Source organism: Chiloscyllium punctatum, chromosome 18 (assembly GCF_047496795.1).
Source record: "Chiloscyllium punctatum isolate Juve2018m chromosome 18, sChiPun1.3, whole genome shotgun sequence".
Classification (NCBI taxonomy): Eukaryota; Metazoa; Chordata; class Chondrichthyes; order Orectolobiformes; family Hemiscylliidae; genus Chiloscyllium; species Chiloscyllium punctatum.
The window spans coordinates 50,343,865-50,365,162 of record NC_092756.1 but is presented as its reverse complement, the minus strand read 5'-3'; the positions used below and the strand labels follow the sequence as shown (position 1 = coordinate 50,365,162).

Here is a 21,298-nt window from a genome sequence, read left to right as displayed (position 1 = left end):
GTCGAGTCACCGTAGGACTCTGTTTCGCAACAACGATGAAATAGCAGTCTCCATTCGGTTCCAGTAAAAGCTCAACTTGCCTGGAACAGAAAGCAAGAGTAGAGCCGCTGGCGATTTTCCGCGCGGGAGGCGAACACGAGCATGACAGCACAGACACTTTGGAAAATTCGGCACTTACCAACACCACAATCAATTCCCCGGGAAGCAAACTCATTTTGCTTCAAACAGAAATGCCGCAGGGGATCGAAACAGCATTTAAACTAGCGGCTCCGCAGAAATGGCAGCGGAGGGATTCGAACCCACGCCTCTGTCGAGACTGGAGCCTTAATCCAGCGCCTTAGACCGCTCGGCCACACTACCAACACGCCCACGTCTCCATTTTCTTGCACTTCCAATTGTGTTCCTGCATAACAACAGATGTAAACTCACGTGAAAAGGGTTCCATGATCCCTCTCCGACTCGCACAGCTGCTGGGATGTGCCCGTCTACAATATCAATTTCTCAGCAGTTAACGATAGCCCATCAATCCAGACAAAAATCACTGGTAAACTGAGTCTATCTTCTCAGACTTCGATTCAGCTACAGATGTATCTGTGAGTGCGTGAGAATATATGATCGGTTATGATTGGGTCAAATTACCATGAGCTACTTGACATTACTGCAATTTCGATTCTTGCTTTGCTCAATGATTTCACCCATTGCTCGAAACAGGACAACTTTCACGTTTACACGGAACATGAAACACACCGGACTACAGGGGAAATGCACAAAGCTGAGCAGGCCGTGTCCCAAATCATACCGTGCAGCATAGTTTCAGTCACTGTGTCTGTTTTGCAGAATAAGGTTCCCAAAGAATGTTCCACCCTAAAACCGGAAGTAGCATTACAATCCGAGAAGGACAGATTACATTGTGAGGAAGGTCTGACCTCGGGGCCGTTCGAGAGGCCACTTTCCTTGCCTTTTACCTAACCGTGCAATTTGCTGCAGATTGCACCTGGACATGAGCCTCATGGATACCAACTGAGTTGGAAACCTGTGTGGGAATCGATGAGAATAAGCGACTCAATAAAGTTTAACAAGTTCCATGGTGCTTTTTAGAAATGCAGTTTCTCTTCACCTCAATCCAAAAGGCAGTTTCCGAACATAGTAACAGAAGTCAAAAGGTAATTACCTCACCCCACCCCCACTCCGGAAGAGGTGCTAACTGCCCTTGATTGCTTTTTGTTCACGATGTGAAGAGCTCTCACGCCTGAGTCACCGTCACGTCTCTGGTTGCTGAGTGAATCACAACGAAGGACTTTCTCCAGAGCTGCAACTGCCTCACTTCCCCACTCGCCCTCCCCGTTTACATTTTCCTGCTCGTCAGTGATTTAATGAAAACCAAATGGATGCGATGTCATTCTGTAGCCTCTCTGTCGATTCCTCCGTTTCCGTTCCAACCTGGCTTAGATCTCGGGGCGCACCTTAATACTAGCGACGCTATGAAAGCACAGGTCCAGAGGTTCCTCTGAGAGTGGAATTTCTTTCATTGCTGTTGCTGATTGAATGAGCCACTAACGTGCGAACTGCTCCAAAACATGATTCAGGACCTCTGGTGCCAATTCTCACACGTTGAATAACGACAGACACCTTCCAAATGAGGTCTTTCAGAGACGACTTTGGGATACATTTGACAGACAGACTAGTTGAGGAATCCGTGGTGCACTGTGACACCAGCACATCAGCTTCTTCCCTGTCTTTGAACCGGGCCGCCTGCGCAAGGAATGCGAATGCGGTAATGCTTTTCGTGGAAGGATCAGAAGGGGGTAACTACACTCTCAAACAGAATGGCATATGATCAGAACCAGGTTGGAGAAAAACTTTACAATGCTTTTGCACAGTAATTAAACGGAGCGGCATTGCATTGCACTACGAGCGACGATTTATTCGAGCAAACTCGAAGGCAGGTTTGCACATGGGAAAGCAAGCAAGAAAGCTCCGTTCTTGTCGATGTCAAAGGCTGCAGTTGAAGAGCAAAGCAGTTTCTGCCCAGTTTCGAACTGGGGACCTTTCGCGTGTAAGGCGAACGTGATGACCACTACACTACAGAAACAAGCCTCGGTCGTCCCCGCTGCAGCTCAGTGGCATCCAGCACTGAAAGTTGAAGCCATTCGACCTTTCACCTTTCTGTTTCCGTTAGCTCGTTGTTTAATGGGACTTGTTTAATTTTGGCTATGTGGTGAGCATGGACGAGATACACCGAAGTATCTGTTTCCACGCGGTGTACCCCAATAACGTTGTGTCGCTTACACCTGCTTTAAAGAATTACGTTTTTGCGGAGCTTACCGTCGCAGTCTGTGGCAAAATCTTTTCGTCTGTTCGACTGCTCACGGGAAAGGTAGCATTGTGAAACACTGCAGAAACGAACGACTTCCTTACTTTTGCTCCGACTGACCATACTCCGTGAAAATTTCCCAGATTCTCAGTTGAGGATTTTTGCAGCTGGAAGTTACCTCAGAAACCCTGTTAATTCGTAATGTATTGAGCGAATCGCAAAACAGAAAGCATTTAACACGGAACACAAACAAAACGGGAAAACCAAATGCATTTTCAGACACAGCGAGCTTGAATGCTAAATGTGAGACAGTCAGGGGGCATGAGCCATAACGTAATCACACAACTAACAACAGGGCAATTCCAAACTACTCTTTCAAACATACTGGAGCCTGAGTGCACCACCACTTCCCAGACAATGCTGCAAAGAGACAAGAAAAGAACATAATAAGAATGGGCCATAAAAAGTGAATTTCACCAATCACAGTCTCGATTAGATTACCTTTCCCTTCCGATGACTCCAGGACTGAAATGAAGGAAGTGGGAGAAATTCAATAACATATGACATCGAAATACATTGGAACGATTTTCTCATTGGCCAGAAAACCAAATAACGACGAGTCGAGTCACCGTAGGACTCTGTTTCGCAACAACGATGAAATACCAGTCTCCATTCGGTTCCAGTAAAAGCTCAACTTGCCTGGAACAGAAAGCAAGAGTAGAGCCGCTGGCGATTTTCCGCGCGGGAGGCGAACACGAGCATGACAGCACAGACACTTTGGAAAATTCGGCACTTACCAACACCACAATCAATTCCCCGGGAAGCAAACTCATTTTGCTTCAAACAGAAATGCCGCAGGGGATCGAAACAGCATTTAAACTAGCTGCTCCGCAGAAATGGCAGCGGAGGGATTCGAACCCACGCCTCTGTCGAGACTGGAGCCTTAATCCAGCGCCTTAGACCGCTCGGCCACACTACCAACACGCCCACGACTCCATTTTCTTGCACTTCCAATTGTGTTCCTGCATAACAACAGATGTAAACTCACGTGAAAAGGGTTCCATGATCCCTCTCCGACTCGCACAGCTGCTGGGATGTGCCCGTCTACAATATCAATTTCTCAGCAGTTAACGATAGCCCATCAATCCAGACAAAAATCACTGGTAAACTGAGTCTATCTTCTCAGACTTCGATTCAGCTACAGATGTATCTGTGAGTGCGTGAGAATATATGATCGGTTATGATTGGGTCAAATTACCATGAGCTACTTGACATTACTGCAATTTCGATTCTTGCTTTGCTCAATGATTTCACCCATTGCTCGAAACAGGACAACTTTCACGTTTACACGGAACATGAAACACACCGGACTACAGGGGAAATGCACAAAGCTGAGCAGGCCGTGTCCCAAATCATACCGTGCAGCATAGTTTCAGTCACTGTGTCTGTTTTGCAGAATAAGGTTCCCAAAGAATGTTCCACCCTAAAACCGGAGGTAGCATTACAATCCGAGAAGGACAGATTACATTGTGAGGAAGGTCTGACCTCGGGGCCGGTTCGAGAGGCCACTTTCCTTGCCTTTTACCTAACCGTGCAATTTGCTGCAGATTGCACCTGGACATGAGCCTCATGGATACCAACTGAGTTGGAAACCTGTGTGGGAATCGATGAGAATAAGCGACTCAATAAAGTTTAACAAGTTCCATGGTGCTTTTTAGAAATGCAGTTTCTCTTCACCTCAATCCAAAAGGCAGTTTCCGAACATAGTAACAGAAGTCAAAAGGTAATTACCTCACCCCACCCCCACTCCGGAAGAGGTGCTAACTGCCCTTGATTGCTTTTTGTTCACGATGTGAAGAGCTCTCACGCCTGAGTCACCGTCACGTCTCTGGTTGCTGAGTGAATCACAACGAAGGACTTTCTCCAGAGCTGCAACTGCCTCACTTCCCCACTCGCCCTCCCCGTTTACATTTTCCTGCTCGTCAGTGATTTAATGAAAACCAAATGGATGCGATGTCATTCTGTAGCCTCTCTGTCGATTCCTCCGTTTCCGTTCCAACCTGGCTTAGATCTCGGGGCGCACCTTAATACTAGCGACGCTATGAAAGCACAGGTCCAGAGGTTCCTCTGAGAGTGGAATTTCTTTCATTGCTGTTGCTGATTGAATGAGCCACTAACGTGCGAACTGCTCCAAAACATGATTCAGGACCTCTGGTGCCAATTCTCACACGTTGAATAACGACAGACACCTTCCAAATGAGGTCTTTCAGAGACGACTTTGGGATACATTTGACAGACAGACTAGTTGAGGAATCCGTGGTGCACTGTGACACCAGCACATCAGCTTCTTCCCTGTCTTTGAACCGGGCCGCCTGCGCAAGGAATGCGAATGCGGTAATGCTTTTCGTGGAAGGATCAGAAGGGGGTAACTACACTCTCAAACAGAATGGCATATGATCAGAACCAGGTTGGAGAAAAACTTTACAATGCTTTTGCACAGTAATTAAACGGAGCGGCATTGCATTGCACTACGAGCGACGATTTATTCGAGCAAACTCGAAGGCAGGTTTGCACATGGGAAAGCAAGCAAGAAAGCTCCGTTCTTGTCGATGTCAAAGGCTGCAGTTGAAGAGCAAAGCAGTTTCTGCCCAGTTTCGAACTGGGGACCTTTCGCGTGTAAGGCGAACGTGATGACCACTACACTACAGAAACAAGCCTCGGTCGTCCCCGCTGCAGCTCAGTGGCATCCAGCACTGAAAGTTGAAGCCATTCGACCTTTCACCTTTCTGTTTCCGTTAGCTCGTTGTTTAATGGGACTTGTTTAATTTTGGCTATGTGGTGAGCATGGACGAGATACACCGAAGTATCTGTTTCCACGCGGTGTACCCCAATAACGTTGTGTCGCTTACACCTGCTTTAAAGAATTACGTTTTTGCGGAGCTTACCGTCGCAGTCTGTGGCAAAATCTTTTCGTCTGTTCGACTGCTCACGGGAAAGGTAGCATTGTGAAACACTGCAGAAACGAACGACTTCCTTACTTTTGCTCCGACTGACCATACTCCGTGAAAATTTCCCAGATTCTCAGTTGAGGATTTTTGCAGCTGGAAGTTACCTCAGAAACCCTGTTAATTCGTAATGTATTGAGCGAATCGCAAAACAGAAAGCATTTAACACGGAACACAAACAAAACGGGAAAACCAAATGCATTTTCAGACACAGCGAGCTTGAATGCTAAATGTGAGACAGTCAGGGGGCATGAGCCATAACGTAATCACACAACTAACAACAGGGCAATTCCAAACTACTCTTTCAAACATACTGGAGCCTGAGTGCACCACCACTTCCCAGACAATGCTGCAAAGAGACAAGAAAAGAACATAATAAGAATGGGCCATAAAAAGTGAATTTCACCAATCACAGTCTCGATTAGATTACCTTTCCCTTCCGATGACTCCAGGACTGAAATGAAGGAAGTGGGAGAAATTCAATAACATATGACATCGAAATACATTGGAACGATTTTCTCATTGGCCAGAAAACCAAATAACGACGAGTCGAGTCACCGTAGGACTCTGTTTCGCAACAACGATGAAATACCAGTCTCCATTCGGTTCCAGTAAAAGCTCAACTTGCCTGGAACAGAAAGCAAGAGTAGAGCCGCTGGCGATTTTCCGCGCGGGAGGCGAACACGAGCATGACAGCACAGACACTTTGGAAAATTCGGCACTTACCAACACCACAATCAATTCCCCGGGAAGCAAACTCATTTTGCTTCAAACAGAAATGCCGCAGGGGATCGAAACAGCATTTAAACTAGCTGCTCCGCAGAAATGGCAGCGGAGGGATTCGAACCCACGCCTCTGTCGAGACTGGAGCCTTAATCCAGCGCCTTAGACCGCTCGGCCACACTACCAACACGCCCACGACTCCATTTTCTTGCACTTCCAATTGTGTTCCTGCATAACAACAGATGTAAACTCACGTGAAAAGGGTTCCATGATCCCTCTCCGACTCGCACAGCTGCTGGGATGTGCCCGTCTACAATATCAATTTCTCAGCAGTTAACGATAGCCCATCAATCCAGACAAAAATCACTGGTAAACTGAGTCTATCTTCTCAGACTTCGATTCAGCTACAGATGTATCTGTGAGTGCGTGAGAATATATGATCGGTTATGATTGGGTCAAATTACCATGAGCTACTTGACATTACTGCAATTTCGATTCTTGCTTTGCTCAATGATTTCACCCATTGCTCGAAACAGGACAACTTTCACGTTTACACGGAACATGAAACACACCGGACTACAGGGGAAATGCACAAAGCTGAGCAGGCCGTGTCCCAAATCATACCGTGCAGCATAGTTTCAGTCACTGTGTCTGTTTTGCAGAATAAGGTTCCCAAAGAATGTTCCACCCTAAAACCGGAAGTAGCATTACAATCCGAGAAGGACAGATTACATTGTGAGGAAGGTCTGACCTCGGGGCCGGTTCGAGAGGCCACTTTCCTTGCCTTTTACCTAACCGTGCAATTTGCTGCAGATTGCACCTGGACATGAGCCTCATGGATACCAACTGAGTTGGAAACCTGTGTGGGAATCGATGAGAATAAGCGACTCAATAAAGTTTAACAAGTTCCATGGTGCTTTTTAGAAATGCAGTTTCTCTTCACCTCAATCCAAAAGGCAGTTTCCGAACATAGTAACAGAAGTCAAAAGGTAATTACCTCACCCCACCCCCACTCCGGAAGAGGTGCTAACTGCCCTTGATTGCTTTTTGTTCACGATGTGAAGAGCTCTCACGCCTGAGTCACCGTCACGTCTCTGGTTGCTGAGTGAATCACAACGAAGGACTTTCTCCAGAGCTGCAACTGCCTCACTTCCCCACTCGCCCTCCCCGTTTACATTTTCCTGCTCGTCAGTGATTTAATGAAAACCAAATGGATGCGATGTCATTCTGTAGCCTCTCTGTCGATTCCTCCGTTTCCGTTCCAACCTGGCTTAGATCTCGGGGCGCACCTTAATACTAGCGACGCTATGAAAGCACAGGTCCAGAGGTTCCTCTGAGAGTGGAATTTCTTTCATTGCTGTTGCTGATTGAATGAGCCACTAACGTGCGAACTGCTCCAAAACATGATTCAGGACCTCTGGTGCCAATTCTCACACGTTGAATAACGACAGACACCTTCCAAATGAGGTCTTTCAGAGACGACTTTGGGATACATTTGACAGACAGACTAGTTGAGGAATCCGTGGTGCACTGTGACACCAGCACATCAGCTTCTTCCCTGTCTTTGAACCGGGCCGCCTGCGCAAGGAATGCGAATGCGGTAATGCTTTTCGTGGAAGGATCAGAAGGGGGTAACTACACTCTCAAACAGAATGGCATATGATCAGAACCAGGTTGGAGAAAAACTTTACAATGCTTTTGCACAGTAATTAAACGGAGCGGCATTGCATTGCACTACGAGCGACGATTTATTCGAGCAAACTCGAAGGCAGGTTTGCACATGGGAAAGCAAGCAAGAAAGCTCCGTTCTTGTCGATGTCAAAGGCTGCAGTTGAAGAGCAAAGCAGTTTCTGCCCAGTTTCGAACTGGGGACCTTTCGCGTGTAAGGCGAACGTGATGACCACTACACTACAGAAACAAGCCTCGGTCGTCCCCGCTGCAGCTCAGTGGCATCCAGCACTGAAAGTTGAAGCCATTCGACCTTTCACCTTTCTGTTTCCGTTAGCTCGTTGTTTAATGGGACTTGTTTAATTTTGGCTATGTGGTGAGCATGGACGAGATACACCGAAGTATCTGTTTCCACGCGGTGTACCCCAATAACGTTGTGTCGCTTACACCTGCTTTAAAGAATTACGTTTTTGCGGAGCTTACCGTCGCAGTCTGTGGCAAAATCTTTTCGTCTGTTCGACTGCTCACGGGAAAGGTAGCATTGTGAAACACTGCAGAAACGAACGACTTCCTTACTTTTGCTCCGACTGACCATACTCCGTGAAAATTTCCCAGATTCTCAGTTGAGGATTTTTGCAGCTGGAAGTTACCTCAGAAACCCTGTTAATTCGTAATGTATTGAGCGAATCGCAAAACAGAAAGCATTTAACACGGAACACAAACAAAACGGGAAAACCAAATGCATTTTCAGACACAGCGAGCTTGAATGCTAAATGTGAGACAGTCAGGGGGCATGAGCCATAACGTAATCACACAACTAACAACAGGGCAATTCCAAACTACTCTTTCAAACATACTGGAGCCTGAGTGCACCACCACTTCCCAGACAATGCTGCAAAGAGACAAGAAAAGAACATAATAAGAATGGGCCATAAAAAGTGAATTTCACCAATCACAGTCTCGATTAGATTACCTTTCCCTTCCGATGACTCCAGGACTGAAATGAAGGAAGTGGGAGAAATTCAATAACATATGACATCGAAATACATTGGAACGATTTTCTCATTGGCCAGAAAACCAAATAACGACGAGTCGAGTCACCGTAGGACTCTGTTTCGCAACAACGATGAAATACCAGTCTCCATTCGGTTCCAGTAAAAGCTCAACTTGCCTGGAACAGAAAGCAAGAGTAGAGCCGCTGGCGATTTTCCGCGCGGGAGGCGAACACGAGCATGACAGCACAGACACTTTGGAAAATTCGGCACTTACCAACACCACAATCAATTCCCCGGGAAGCAAACTCATTTTGCTTCAAACAGAAATGCCGCAGGGGATCGAAACAGCATTTAAACTAGCTGCTCCGCAGAAATGGCAGCGGAGGGATTCGAACCCACGCCTCTGTCGAGACTGGAGCCTTAATCCAGCGCCTTAGACCGCTCGGCCACACTACCAACACGCCCACGACTCCATTTTCTTGCACTTCCAATTGTGTTCCTGCATAACAACAGATGTAAACTCACGTGAAAAGGGTTCCATGATCCCTCTCCGACTCGCACAGCTGCTGGGATGTGCCCGTCTACAATATCAATTTCTCAGCAGTTAACGATAGCCCATCAATCCAGACAAAAATCACTGGTAAACTGAGTCTATCTTCTCAGACTTCGATTCAGCTACAGATGTATCTGTGAGTGCGTGAGAATATATGATCGGTTATGATTGGGTCAAATTACCATGAGCTACTTGACATTACTGCAATTTCGATTCTTGCTTTGCTCAATGATTTCACCCATTGCTCGAAACAGGACAACTTTCACGTTTACACGGAACATGAAACACACCGGACTACAGGGGAAATGCACAAAGCTGAGCAGGCCGTGTCCCAAATCATACCGTGCAGCATAGTTTCAGTCACTGTGTCTGTTTTGCAGAATAAGGTTCCCAAAGAATGTTCCACCCTAAAACCGGAAGTAGCATTACAATCCGAGAAGGACAGATTACATTGTGAGGAAGGTCTGACCTCGGGGCCGGTTCGAGAGGCCACTTTCCTTGCCTTTTACCTAACCGTGCAATTTGCTGCAGATTGCACCTGGACATGAGCCTCATGGATACCAACTGAGTTGGAAACCTGTGTGGGAATCGATGAGAATAAGCGACTCAATAAAGTTTAACAAGTTCCATGGTGCTTTTTAGAAATGCAGTTTCTCTTCACCTCAATCCAAAAGGCAGTTTCCGAACATAGTAACAGAAGTCAAAAGGTAATTACCTCACCCCACCCCCACTCCGGAAGAGGTGCTAACTGCCCTTGATTGCTTTTTGTTCACGATGTGAAGAGCTCTCACGCCTGAGTCACCGTCACGTCTCTGGTTGCTGAGTGAATCACAACGAAGGACTTTCTCCAGAGCTGCAACTGCCTCACTTCCCCACTCGCCCTCCCCGTTTACATTTTCCTGCTCGTCAGTGATTTAATGAAAACCAAATGGATGCGATGTCATTCTGTAGCCTCTCTGTCGATTCCTCCGTTTCCGTTCCAACCTGGCTTAGATCTCGGGGCGCACCTTAATACTAGCGACGCTATGAAAGCACAGGTCCAGAGGTTCCTCTGAGAGTGGAATTTCTTTCATTGCTGTTGCTGATTGAATGAGCCACTAACGTGCGAACTGCTCCAAAACATGATTCAGGACCTCTGGTGCCAATTCTCACACGTTGAATAACGACAGACACCTTCCAAATGAGGTCTTTCAGAGACGACTTTGGGATACATTTGACAGACAGACTAGTTGAGGAATCCGTGGTGCACTGTGACACCAGCACATCAGCTTCTTCCCTGTCTTTGAACCGGGCCGCCTGCGCAAGGAATGCGAATGCGGTAATGCTTTTCGTGGAAGGATCAGAAGGGGGTAACTACACTCTCAAACAGAATGGCATATGATCAGAACCAGGTTGGAGAAAAACTTTACAATGCTTTTGCACAGTAATTAAACGGAGCGGCATTGCATTGCACTACGAGCGACGATTTATTCGAGCAAACTCGAAGGCAGGTTTGCACATGGGAAAGCAAGCAAGAAAGCTCCGTTCTTGTCGATGTCAAAGGCTGCAGTTGAAGAGCAAAGCAGTTTCTGCCCAGTTTCGAACTGGGGACCTTTCGCGTGTAAGGCGAACGTGATGACCACTACACTACAGAAACAAGCCTCGGTCGTCCCCGCTGCAGCTCAGTGGCATCCAGCACTGAAAGTTGAAGCCATTCGACCTTTCACCTTTCTGTTTCCGTTAGCTCGTTGTTTAATGGGACTTGTTTAATTTTGGCTATGTGGTGAGCATGGACGAGATACACCGAAGTATCTGTTTCCACGCGGTGTACCCCAATAACGTTGTGTCGCTTACACCTGCTTTAAAGAATTACGTTTTTGCGGAGCTTACCGTCGCAGTCTGTGGCAAAATCTTTTCGTCTGTTCGACTGCTCACGGGAAAGGTAGCATTGTGAAACACTGCAGAAACGAACGACTTCCTTACTTTTGCTCCGACTGACCATACTCCGTGAAAATTTCCCAGATTCTCAGTTGAGGATTTTTGCAGCTGGAAGTTACCTCAGAAACCCTGTTAATTCGTAATGTATTGAGCGAATCGCAAAACAGAAAGCATTTAACACGGAACACAAACAAAACGGGAAAACCAAATGCATTTTCAGACACAGCGAGCTTGAATGCTAAATGTGAGACAGTCAGGGGGCATGAGCCATAACGTAATCACACAACTAACAACAGGGCAATTCCAAACTACTCTTTCAAACATACTGGAGCCTGAGTGCACCACCACTTCCCAGACAATGCTGCAAAGAGACAAGAAAAGAACATAATAAGAATGGGCCATAAAAAGTGAATTTCACCAATCACAGTCTCGATTAGATTACCTTTCCCTTCCGATGACTCCAGGACTGAAATGAAGGAAGTGGGAGAAATTCAATAACATATGACATCGAAATACATTGGAACGATTTTCTCATTGGCCAGAAAACCAAATAACGACGAGTCGAGTCACCGTAGGACTCTGTTTCGCAACAACGATGAAATAGCAGTCTCCATTCGGTTCCAGTAAAAGCTCAACTTGCCTGGAACAGAAAGCAAGAGTAGAGCCGCTGGCGATTTTCCGCGCGGGAGGCGAACACGAGCATGACAGCACAGACACTTTGGAAAATTCGGCACTTACCAACACCACAATCAATTCCCCGGGAAGCAAACTCATTTTGCTTCAAACAGAAATGCCGCAGGGGATCGAAACAGCATTTAAACTAGCTGCTCCGCAGAAATGGCAGCGGAGGGATTCGAACCCACGCCTCTGTCGAGACTGGAGCCTTAATCCAGCGCCTTAGACCGCTCGGCCACACTACCAACACGCCCACGACTCCATTTTCTTGCACTTCCAATTGTGTTCCTGCATAACAACAGATGTAAACTCACGTGAAAAGGGTTCCATGATCCCTCTCCGACTCGCACAGCTGCTGGGATGTGCCCGTCTACAATATCAATTTCTCAGCAGTTAACGATAGCCCATCAATCCAGACAAAAATCACTGGTAAACTGAGTCTATCTTCTCAGACTTCGATTCAGCTACAGATGTATCTGTGAGTGCGTGAGAATATATGATCGGTTATGATTGGGTCAAATTACCATGAGCTACTTGACATTACTGCAATTTCGATTCTTGCTTTGCTCAATGATTTCACCCATTGCTCGAAACAGGACAACTTTCACGTTTACACGGAACATGAAACACACCGGACTACAGGGGAAATGCACAAAGCTGAGCAGGCCGTGTCCCAAATCATACCGTGCAGCATAGTTTCAGTCACTGTGTCTGTTTTGCAGAATAAGGTTCCCAAAGAATGTTCCACCCTAAAACCGGAGGTAGCATTACAATCCGAGAAGGACAGATTACATTGTGAGGAAGGTCTGACCTCGGGGCCGGTTCGAGAGGCCACTTTCCTTGCCTTTTACCTAACCGTGCAATTTGCTGCAGATTGCACCTGGACATGAGCCTCATGGATACCAACTGAGTTGGAAACCTGTGTGGGAATCGATGAGAATAAGCGACTCAATAAAGTTTAACAAGTTCCATGGTGCTTTTTAGAAATGCAGTTTCTCTTCACCTCAATCCAAAAGGCAGTTTCCGAACATAGTAACAGAAGTCAAAAGGTAATTACCTCACCCCACCCCCACTCCGGAAGAGGTGCTAACTGCCCTTGATTGCTTTTTGTTCACGATGTGAAGAGCTCTCACGCCTGAGTCACCGTCACGTCTCTGGTTGCTGAGTGAATCACAACGAAGGACTTTCTCCAGAGCTGCAACTGCCTCACTTCCCCACTCGCCCTCCCCGTTTACATTTTCCTGCTCGTCAGTGATTTAATGAAAACCAAATGGATGCGATGTCATTCTGTAGCCTCTCTGTCGATTCCTCCGTTTCCGTTCCAACCTGGCTTAGATCTCGGGGCGCACCTTAATACTAGCGACGCTATGAAAGCACAGGTCCAGAGGTTCCTCTGAGAGTGGAATTTCTTTCATTGCTGTTGCTGATTGAATGAGCCACTAACGTGCGAACTGCTCCAAAACATGATTCAGGACCTCTGGTGCCAATTCTCACACGTTGAATAACGACAGACACCTTCCAAATGAGGTCTTTCAGAGACGACTTTGGGATACATTTGACAGACAGACTAGTTGAGGAATCCGTGGTGCACTGTGACACCAGCACATCAGCTTCTTCCCTGTCTTTGAACCGGGCCGCCTGCGCAAGGAATGCGAATGCGGTAATGCTTTTCGTGGAAGGATCAGAAGGGGGTAACTACACTCTCAAACAGAATGGCATATGATCAGAACCAGGTTGGAGAAAAACTTTACAATGCTTTTGCACAGTAATTAAACGGAGCGGCATTGCATTGCACTACGAGCGATGATTTATTCGAGCAAACTCGAAGGCAGGTTTGCACATGGGAAAGCAAGCAAGAAAGCTCCGTTCTTGTCGATGTCAAAGGCTGCAGTTGAAGAGCAAAGCAGTTTCTGCCCAGTTTCGAACTGGGGACCTTTCGCGTATAAGGCGAACGTGATGACCACTACACTACAGAAACAAGCCTCGGTCGTCCCCGCTGCAGCTCAGTGGCATCCAGCACTGAAAGTTGAAGCCATTCGACCTTTCACCTTTCTGTTTCCGTTAGCTCGTTGTTTAATGGGACTTGTTTAATTTTGGCTATGTGGTGAGCATGGAAGAAATACACCGAAGTATCTGTTTCCACGCGGTGTACCCCAATAACGTTGTGTCGCTTACACCTGCTTTAAAGAATTACGTTTTTGCGGAGCTTACCGTCGCAGTCTGTGGCAAAATCTTTTCGTCTGTTCGACTGCTCACGGGAAAGGTAGCATTGTGAAACACTGCAGAAACGAACGACTTCCTTACTTTTGCTCCGACTGACCATACTCCGTGAAAATTTCCCAGATTCTCAGTTGAGGATTTTTGCAGCTGGAAGTTACCTCAGAAACCCTGTTAATTCGTAATGTATTGAGCGAATCGCAAAACAGAAAGCATTTAACACGGAACACAAACAAAACGGGAAAACCAAATGCATTTTCAGACACAGCGAGCTTGAATGCTAAATGTGAGACAGTCAGGGGGCATGAGCCATAACGTAATCACACAACTAACAACAGGGCAATTCCAAACTACTCTTTCAAACATACTGGAGCCTGAGTGCACCACCACTTCCCAGACAATGCTGCAAAGAGACAAGAAAAGAACATAATAAGAATGGGCCATAAAAAGTGAATTTCACCAATCACAGTCTCGATTAGATTACCTTTCCCTTCCGATGACTCCAGGACTGAAATGAAGGAAGTGGGAGAAATTCAATAACATATGACATCGAAATACATTGGAACGATTTTCTCATTGGCCAGAAAACCAAATAACGACGAGTCGAGTCACCGTAGGACTCTGTTTCGCAACAACGATGAAATAGCAGTCTCCATTCGGTTCCAGTAAAAGCTCAACTTGCCTGGAACAGAAAGCAAGAGTAGAGCCGCTGGCGATTTTCCGCGCGGGAGGCGAACACGAGCATGACAGCACAGACACTTTGGAAAATTCGGCACTTACCAACACCACAATCAATTCCCCGGGAAGCAAACTCGCTTTGCTTCTGTTTTAAACAGAAATGCCGCAGGGGATCGAAACAGCATTTAAACTAGCTGCTCCGCAGAAATGGCAGCGGTGGGATTCGAACCCACGCCTCTGACGAGACTGGAGCCTTAATCCAGCGCCTTAGACCGCTCGGCCACACTACCAACACGCCCACGACTCCATTTTCTTGCACTTCCAATTGTGTTCCTGCATAACAACAGATGTAAACTCACGTGAAAAGGGTTCCATGATCCCTCTCCGACTCGCACAGCTGCTGGGATGTGCCCGTCTACAATATCAATTTCTCAGCAGTTAACGATAGCCCATCAATCCAGACAAAAATCACTGGTAAACTGAGTCTATCTTCTCAGACTTCGATTCAGCTACAGATGTATCTGTGAGTGCGTGAGAATATATGATCGATTATGATTGGGTCAAATTACCATGAGCTACTTGACATTACTGCAATTTCGATTCTTGCTTTGCTCAATGATTTCACCCATTGCTCGAAACAGGACAACTTTCACGTTTACACGGAACATGAAACACACCGGACTACAGGGGAAATGCACAAAGCTGAGCAGGCCGTGTCCCAAATCATACCGTGCAGCATAGTTTCAGTCACTGTGTCTGTTTTGCAGAATAAGGTTCCCAAAGAATGTTCCACCCTAAAACCGGAGGTAGCATTACAATCCGAGAAGGACAGATTACATTGTGAGGAAGGTCTGACCTCGGGGCCGGTTCGAGATGCCACTTTCCTTGCCTTTTACCTTACCGTGCAATTTGCTGCAGATTGCACCTGGACATGAGCCTCATGGATACCAACTGAGTTGGAAACCTGTGTGGGAATCGATGAGAATAAGCGACTCAATAAAGTTTAACAAGTTCCATGGTGCTTTTTAGAAATGCAGTTTCTCTTCACCTCAATCCAAAAGGCAGTTTCCGAACATAGTAACAGAAGTCAAAAGGTAATTACCTCACCCCACCCCCACTCCGGAAGAGGTGCTAACTGCCCTTGATTGCTTTTTGTTCACGATGTGAAGAGCTCTCACGCCTGAGTCACCGTCACGTCTCTGGTTGCTGAGTGAATCACAACGAAGGACTTTCTCCAGAGCTGCAACTGCCTCACTTCCCCACTCGCCCTCCCCGTTTACATTTTCCTGCTCGTCAGTGATTTAATGAAAACCAAATGGATGCGATGTCATTCTGTAGCCTCTCTGTCGATTCCTCCGTTTCCGTTCCAACCTGGCTTAGATCTCGGGGCGCACCTTAATACTAGCGACGCTATGAAAGCACAGGTCCAGAGGTTCCTCTGAGAGTGGAATTTCTTTCATTGCTGTTGCTGATTGAATGAGCCACTAACGTGCGAACTGCTCCAAAACATGATTCAGGACCTCTGGTGCCAATTCTCACACGTTGAATAACGACAGACACCTTCCAAATGAGGTCTTTCAGAGACGACTTTGGGATACATTTGACAGACAGACTAGTTGAGGAATCCGTGGTGCACTGTGACACCAGCACATCAGCTTCTTCCCTGTCTTTGAACCGGGCCGCCTGCGCAAGGAATGCGAATGCGGTAATGCTTTTCGTGGAAGGATCAGAAGGGGGTAACTACACTCTCAAACAGAATGGCATATGATCAGAACCAGGTTGGAGAAAAACTTTACAATGCTTTTGCACAGTAATTAAACGGAGCGGCATTGCATTGCACTACGAGCGACGATTTATTCGAGCAAACTCGAAGGCAGGTTTGCACATGGGAAAGCAAGCAAGAAAGCTCCGTTCTTGTCGATGTCAAAGGCTGCAGTTGAAGAGCAAAGCAGTTTCTGCCCAGTTTCGAACTGGGGACCTTTCGCGTGTAAGGCGAACGTGATGACCACTACACTACAGAAACAAGCCTCGGTCGTCCCCGCTGCAGCTCAGTGGCATCCAGCACTGAAAGTTGAAGCCATTCGACCTTTCACCTTTCTGTTTCCGTTAGCTCGTTGTTTAATGGGACTTGTTTAATTTTGGCTATGTGGTGAGCATGGACGAGATACACCGAAGTATCTGTTTCCACGCGGTGTACCCCAATAACGTTGTGTCGCTTACACCTGCTTTAAAGAATTACGTTTTTGCGGAGCTTACCGTCGCAGTCTGTGGCAAAATCTTTTCGTCTGTTCGACTGCTCACGGGAAAGGTAGCATTGTGAAACACTGCAGAAACGAACGACTTCCTTACTTTTGCTCCGACTGACCATACTCCGTGAAAATTTCCCAGATTCTCAGTTGAGGATTTTTGCAGCTGGAAGTTACCTCAGAAACCCTGTTAATTCGTAATGTATTGAGCGAATCGCAAAACAGAAAGCATTTAACACGGAACACAAACAAAACGGGAAAACCAAATGCATTTTCAGACACAGCGAGCTTGAATGCTAAATGTGAGACAGTCAGGGGGCATGAGCCATAACGTAATCACACAACTAACAACAGGGCAATTCCAAACTACTCTTTCAAACATACTGGAGCCTGAGTGCACCATCACTTCCCAGACAATGCTGCAAAGAGACAAAAAAAGAACATAATAAGAATGGGCCATAAAAAGTGAATTTCACCAATCACAGTCTCGATTAGATTACCTTTCCCTTCCGATGACTCCAGGACTGAAATGAAGGAAGTGGGAGAAATTCAATAACATATGACATCGAAATACATTGGAACGATTTTCTCATTGGCCAGAAAACCAAATAACGACGAGTCGAGTCACCGTAGGACTCTGTTTCGCAACAACGATGAAATAGCAGTCTCCATTCGGTTCCAGTAAAAGCTCAACTTGCCTGGAACAGAAAGCAAGAGTAGAGCCGCTGGCGATTTTCCGCGCGGGAGGCGAACACGAGCATGACAGCACAGACACTTTGGAAAATTCGGCACTTACCAACACCACAATCAATTCCCCGGGAAGCAAACTCATTTTGCTTCTGTTTTAAACAGAAATGCCGCAGGGGATCGAAACAGCATTTAAACTAGCTGCTCCGCAGAAATGGCAGCGGTGGGATTCGAACCCACGCCTCTGTCGAGACTGGAGCCTTAATCCAGCGCCTTAGACCGCTCGGCCACACTACCAACACGCCCACAAATCTATTTTCTTGCACTTCCAATTGTGTTCCTGCATAACAACAGATGTAAACTCACGTGAAAAGGGTTCCATGATCCCTCTCCGACTCGCACAGCTGCTGGGATGTGCCCGTCTACAATATCAATTTCTCAGCAGTTAACGATAGCCCATCAATCCAGACAAAAATCACTGGTAAACTGAGTCTATCTTCTCAGACTTCGATTCAGCTACAGATTTATCTGTGAGTGCGTGAGAATATATGATCGATTATGATTGGGTCAAATTACCATGAGCTACTTGACATTACTGCAATTTCGATTCTTGCTTTGCTCAATGATTTCACCCATTGCTCGAAACAGGACAACTTTCACGTTTACACGGAACATGAAACACACCGGACTACAGGGGAAATGCACAAAGCTGAGCAGGCCGTGTCCCAAATCATACCGTGCAGCATAGTTTCAGTCACTGTGTCTGTTTTGCAGAATAAGGTTCCCAAAGAATGTTCCACCCTAAAACCGGAGGTAGCATTACAATCCGAGAAGGACAGATTACATTGTGAGGAAGGTCTGACCTCGGGGCCGGTTCGAGAGGCCACTTTCCTTGCCTTTTACCTAACCGTGCAATTTGCTGCAGATTGCACCTGGACATGAGCCTCATGGATACCAACTGAGTTGGAAACCTGTGTGGGAATCGATGAGAATAAGCGACTCAATAAAGTTTAACAAGTTCCATGGTGCTTTTTAGAAATGCAGTTTCTCTTCACCTCAATCCAAAAGGCAGTTTCCGAACATAGTAACAGAAGTCAAAAGGTAATTACCTCACCCCACCCCCACTCCGGAAGAGGTGCTAACTGCCCTTGATTGCTTTTTGTTCACGATGTGAAGAGCTCTCACGCCTGAGTCACCGTCACGTCTCTGGTTGCTGAGTGAATCACAACGAAGGACTTTCTCCAGAGCTGCAACTGCCTCACTTCCCCACTCGCCCTCCCCGTTTACATTTTCCTGCTCGTCAGTGATTTAATGAAAACCAAATGGATGCGATGTCATTCTGTAGCCTCTCTGTCGATTCCTCCGTTTCCGTTCCAACCTGGCTTAGATCTCGGGGCGCACCTTAATACTAGCGACGCTATGAAAGCACAGGTCCAGAGGTTCCTCTGAGAGTGGAATTTCTTTCATTGCTGTTGCTGATTGAATGAGCCACTAACGTGCGAACTGCTCCAAAACATGATTCAGGACCTCTGGTGCCAATTCTCACACGTTGAATAACGACAGACACCTTCCAAATGAGGTCTTTCAGAGACGACTTTGGGATACATTTGACAGACAGACTAGTTGAGGAATCCGTGGTGCACTGTGACACCAGCACATCAGCTTCTTCCCTGTCTTTGAACCGGGCCGCCTGCGCAAGGAATGCGAATGCGGTAATGCTTTTCGTGGAAGGATCAGAAGGGGGTAACTACACTCTCAAACAGAATGGCATATGATCAGAACCAGGTTGGAGAAAAACTTTACAATGCTTTTGCACAGTAATTAAACGGAGCGGCATTGCATTGCACTACGAGCGATTATTTATTCGAGCAAACTCGAAGGCAGGTTTGCACATGGGAAAGCAAGCAAGAAAGCTCCGTTCTTGTCGATGTCAAAGGCTGCAGTTGAAGAGCAAAGCAGTTTCTGCCCAGTTTCGAACTGGGGACCTTTCGCGTGTAAGGCGAACGCGATGACCACTACACTACAGAAACAAGCCTCGGTCGTCCCCGCTGCAGCTCAGTGGCATCCAGCACTGAAAGTTGAAGCCATTCGACCTTTCACCTTTCTGTTTCCGTTAGCTCGTTGTTTAATGGGACTTGTTTAATTTTGGCTATGTGGTGAGCATGGACGAGATACACCGAAGTATCTGTTTCCACGCGGTGTACCCCAATAACGTTGTGTCGCTTACACCTGCTTTAAAGAATTACGTTTTTGCGGAGCTTACCGTCGCAGTCTGTGGCAAAATCTTTTCGTCTGTTCGACTGCTCACGGGAAAGGTAGCATTGTGAAACACTGCAGAAACGAACGACTTCCTTACTTTTGCTCCGACTGACCATACTCCGTGAAAATTTCCCAGATTCTCAGTTGAGGATTTTTGCAGCTGGAAGTTACCTCAGAAACCCTGTTAATTCGTAATGTATTGAGCGAATCGCAAAACAGAAAGCATTTAACACGGAACACAAACAAAACGGGAAAACCAAATGCATTTTCAGACACAGCGAGCTTGAATGCTAAATGTGAGACAGTCAGGGGGCATGAGCCATAACGTAATCACACAACTAACAACAGGGCAATTCCAAACTACTCTTTCAAACATACTGGAGCCTGAGTGCACCATCACTTCCCAGACAATGCTGCAAAGAGACAAAAAAAGAACATAATAAGAATGGGCCATAAAAAGTGAATTTCACCAATCACAGTCTCGATTAGATTACCTTTCCCTTCCGATGACTCCAGGACTGAAATGAAGGAAGTGGGAGAAATTCAATAACATATGACATCGAAATACATTGGAACGATTTTCTCATTGGCCAGAAAACCAAATAACGACGAGTCGAGTCACCGTAGGACTCTGTTTCGCAACAACGATGAAATAGCAGTCTCCATTCGGTTCCAGTAAAAGCTCAACTTGCCTGGAACAGAAAGCAAGAGTAGAGCCGCTGGCGATTTTCCGCGCGGGAGGCGAACACGAGCATGACAGCACAGACACTTTGGAAAATTCGGCACTTACCAACACCACAATCAATTCCCCGGGAAGCAAACTCATTTTGCTTCTGTTTTAAACAGAAATGCCGCAGGGGATCGAAACAGCATTTAAACTAGCTGCTCCGCAGAAATGGCAGCGGTGGGATTCGAACCCACGCCTCTGTCGAGACTGGAGCCTTAATCCAGCGCCTTAGACCGCTCGGCCACACTACCAACACGCCCACGACTCCATTTTCTTGCACTTCCAATTGTGTTCCTGCATAACAACAGATGTAAACTCACGTGAAAAGGGTTCCATGATCCCTCTCCGACTCGCACAGCTGCTGGGATGTGCCCGTCTACAATATCAATTTCTCAGCAGTTAACGATAGCCCATCAATCCAGACAAAAATCACTGGTAAACTGAGTCTATCTTCTCAGACTTCGATTCAGCTACAGATGTATCTGTGAGTGCGTGAGAATATATGATCGATTATGATTGGGTCAAATTACCATGAGCTACTTGACATTACTGCAATTTCGATTCTTGCTTTGCTCAATGATTTCACCCATTGCTCGAAACAGGACAACTTTCACGTTTACACGGAACATGAAAC

At 46.5% G+C, this 21,298-nt stretch overlaps 10 non-coding genes across 10 annotated transcripts; all 10 read right to left on the bottom strand.

Annotated features, from left to right (window-relative positions):
* Positions 1-2,019: 2,019 nt before the first annotated feature.
* On the bottom strand, positions 2,020-2,092 carry trnav-uac (transfer RNA valine (anticodon UAC)). Its single transcript has one exon. It is a non-coding gene; the product is annotated as a tRNA-Val (tRNA).
* A 2,861-nt stretch (positions 2,093-4,953) lies between these two features.
* On the bottom strand, positions 4,954-5,026 carry trnav-uac (transfer RNA valine (anticodon UAC)). The gene has a single exon. It is a non-coding gene; the product is annotated as a tRNA-Val (tRNA).
* Positions 5,027-7,887: 2,861 nt separating this feature from the next.
* Positions 7,888-7,960, bottom strand: trnav-uac (transfer RNA valine (anticodon UAC)). The gene has a single exon. It is a non-coding gene; the product is annotated as a tRNA-Val (tRNA).
* A 2,861-nt stretch (positions 7,961-10,821) lies between these two features.
* trnav-uac (transfer RNA valine (anticodon UAC)) lies at positions 10,822-10,894 on the bottom strand. The gene has a single exon. It is a non-coding gene; the product is annotated as a tRNA-Val (tRNA).
* A 2,861-nt stretch (positions 10,895-13,755) lies between these two features.
* On the bottom strand, positions 13,756-13,828 carry trnai-uau (transfer RNA isoleucine (anticodon UAU)). The gene has a single exon. It is a non-coding gene; the product is annotated as a tRNA-Ile (tRNA).
* Positions 13,829-14,953: 1,125 nt separating this feature from the next.
* Positions 14,954-15,035, bottom strand: trnal-aag (transfer RNA leucine (anticodon AAG)). Its single transcript has one exon. It is a non-coding gene; the product is annotated as a tRNA-Leu (tRNA).
* Positions 15,036-16,695: 1,660 nt separating this feature from the next.
* Positions 16,696-16,768, bottom strand: trnav-uac (transfer RNA valine (anticodon UAC)). Its single transcript has one exon. It is a non-coding gene; the product is annotated as a tRNA-Val (tRNA).
* A 1,125-nt stretch (positions 16,769-17,893) lies between these two features.
* Positions 17,894-17,975, bottom strand: trnal-aag (transfer RNA leucine (anticodon AAG)). Its single transcript has one exon. It is a non-coding gene; the product is annotated as a tRNA-Leu (tRNA).
* A 1,660-nt stretch (positions 17,976-19,635) lies between these two features.
* On the bottom strand, positions 19,636-19,708 carry trnav-uac (transfer RNA valine (anticodon UAC)). The gene has a single exon. It is a non-coding gene; the product is annotated as a tRNA-Val (tRNA).
* A 1,125-nt stretch (positions 19,709-20,833) lies between these two features.
* trnal-aag (transfer RNA leucine (anticodon AAG)) lies at positions 20,834-20,915 on the bottom strand. Its single transcript has one exon. It is a non-coding gene; the product is annotated as a tRNA-Leu (tRNA).
* Between the last annotated feature and the right edge of the window lie 383 nt (positions 20,916-21,298).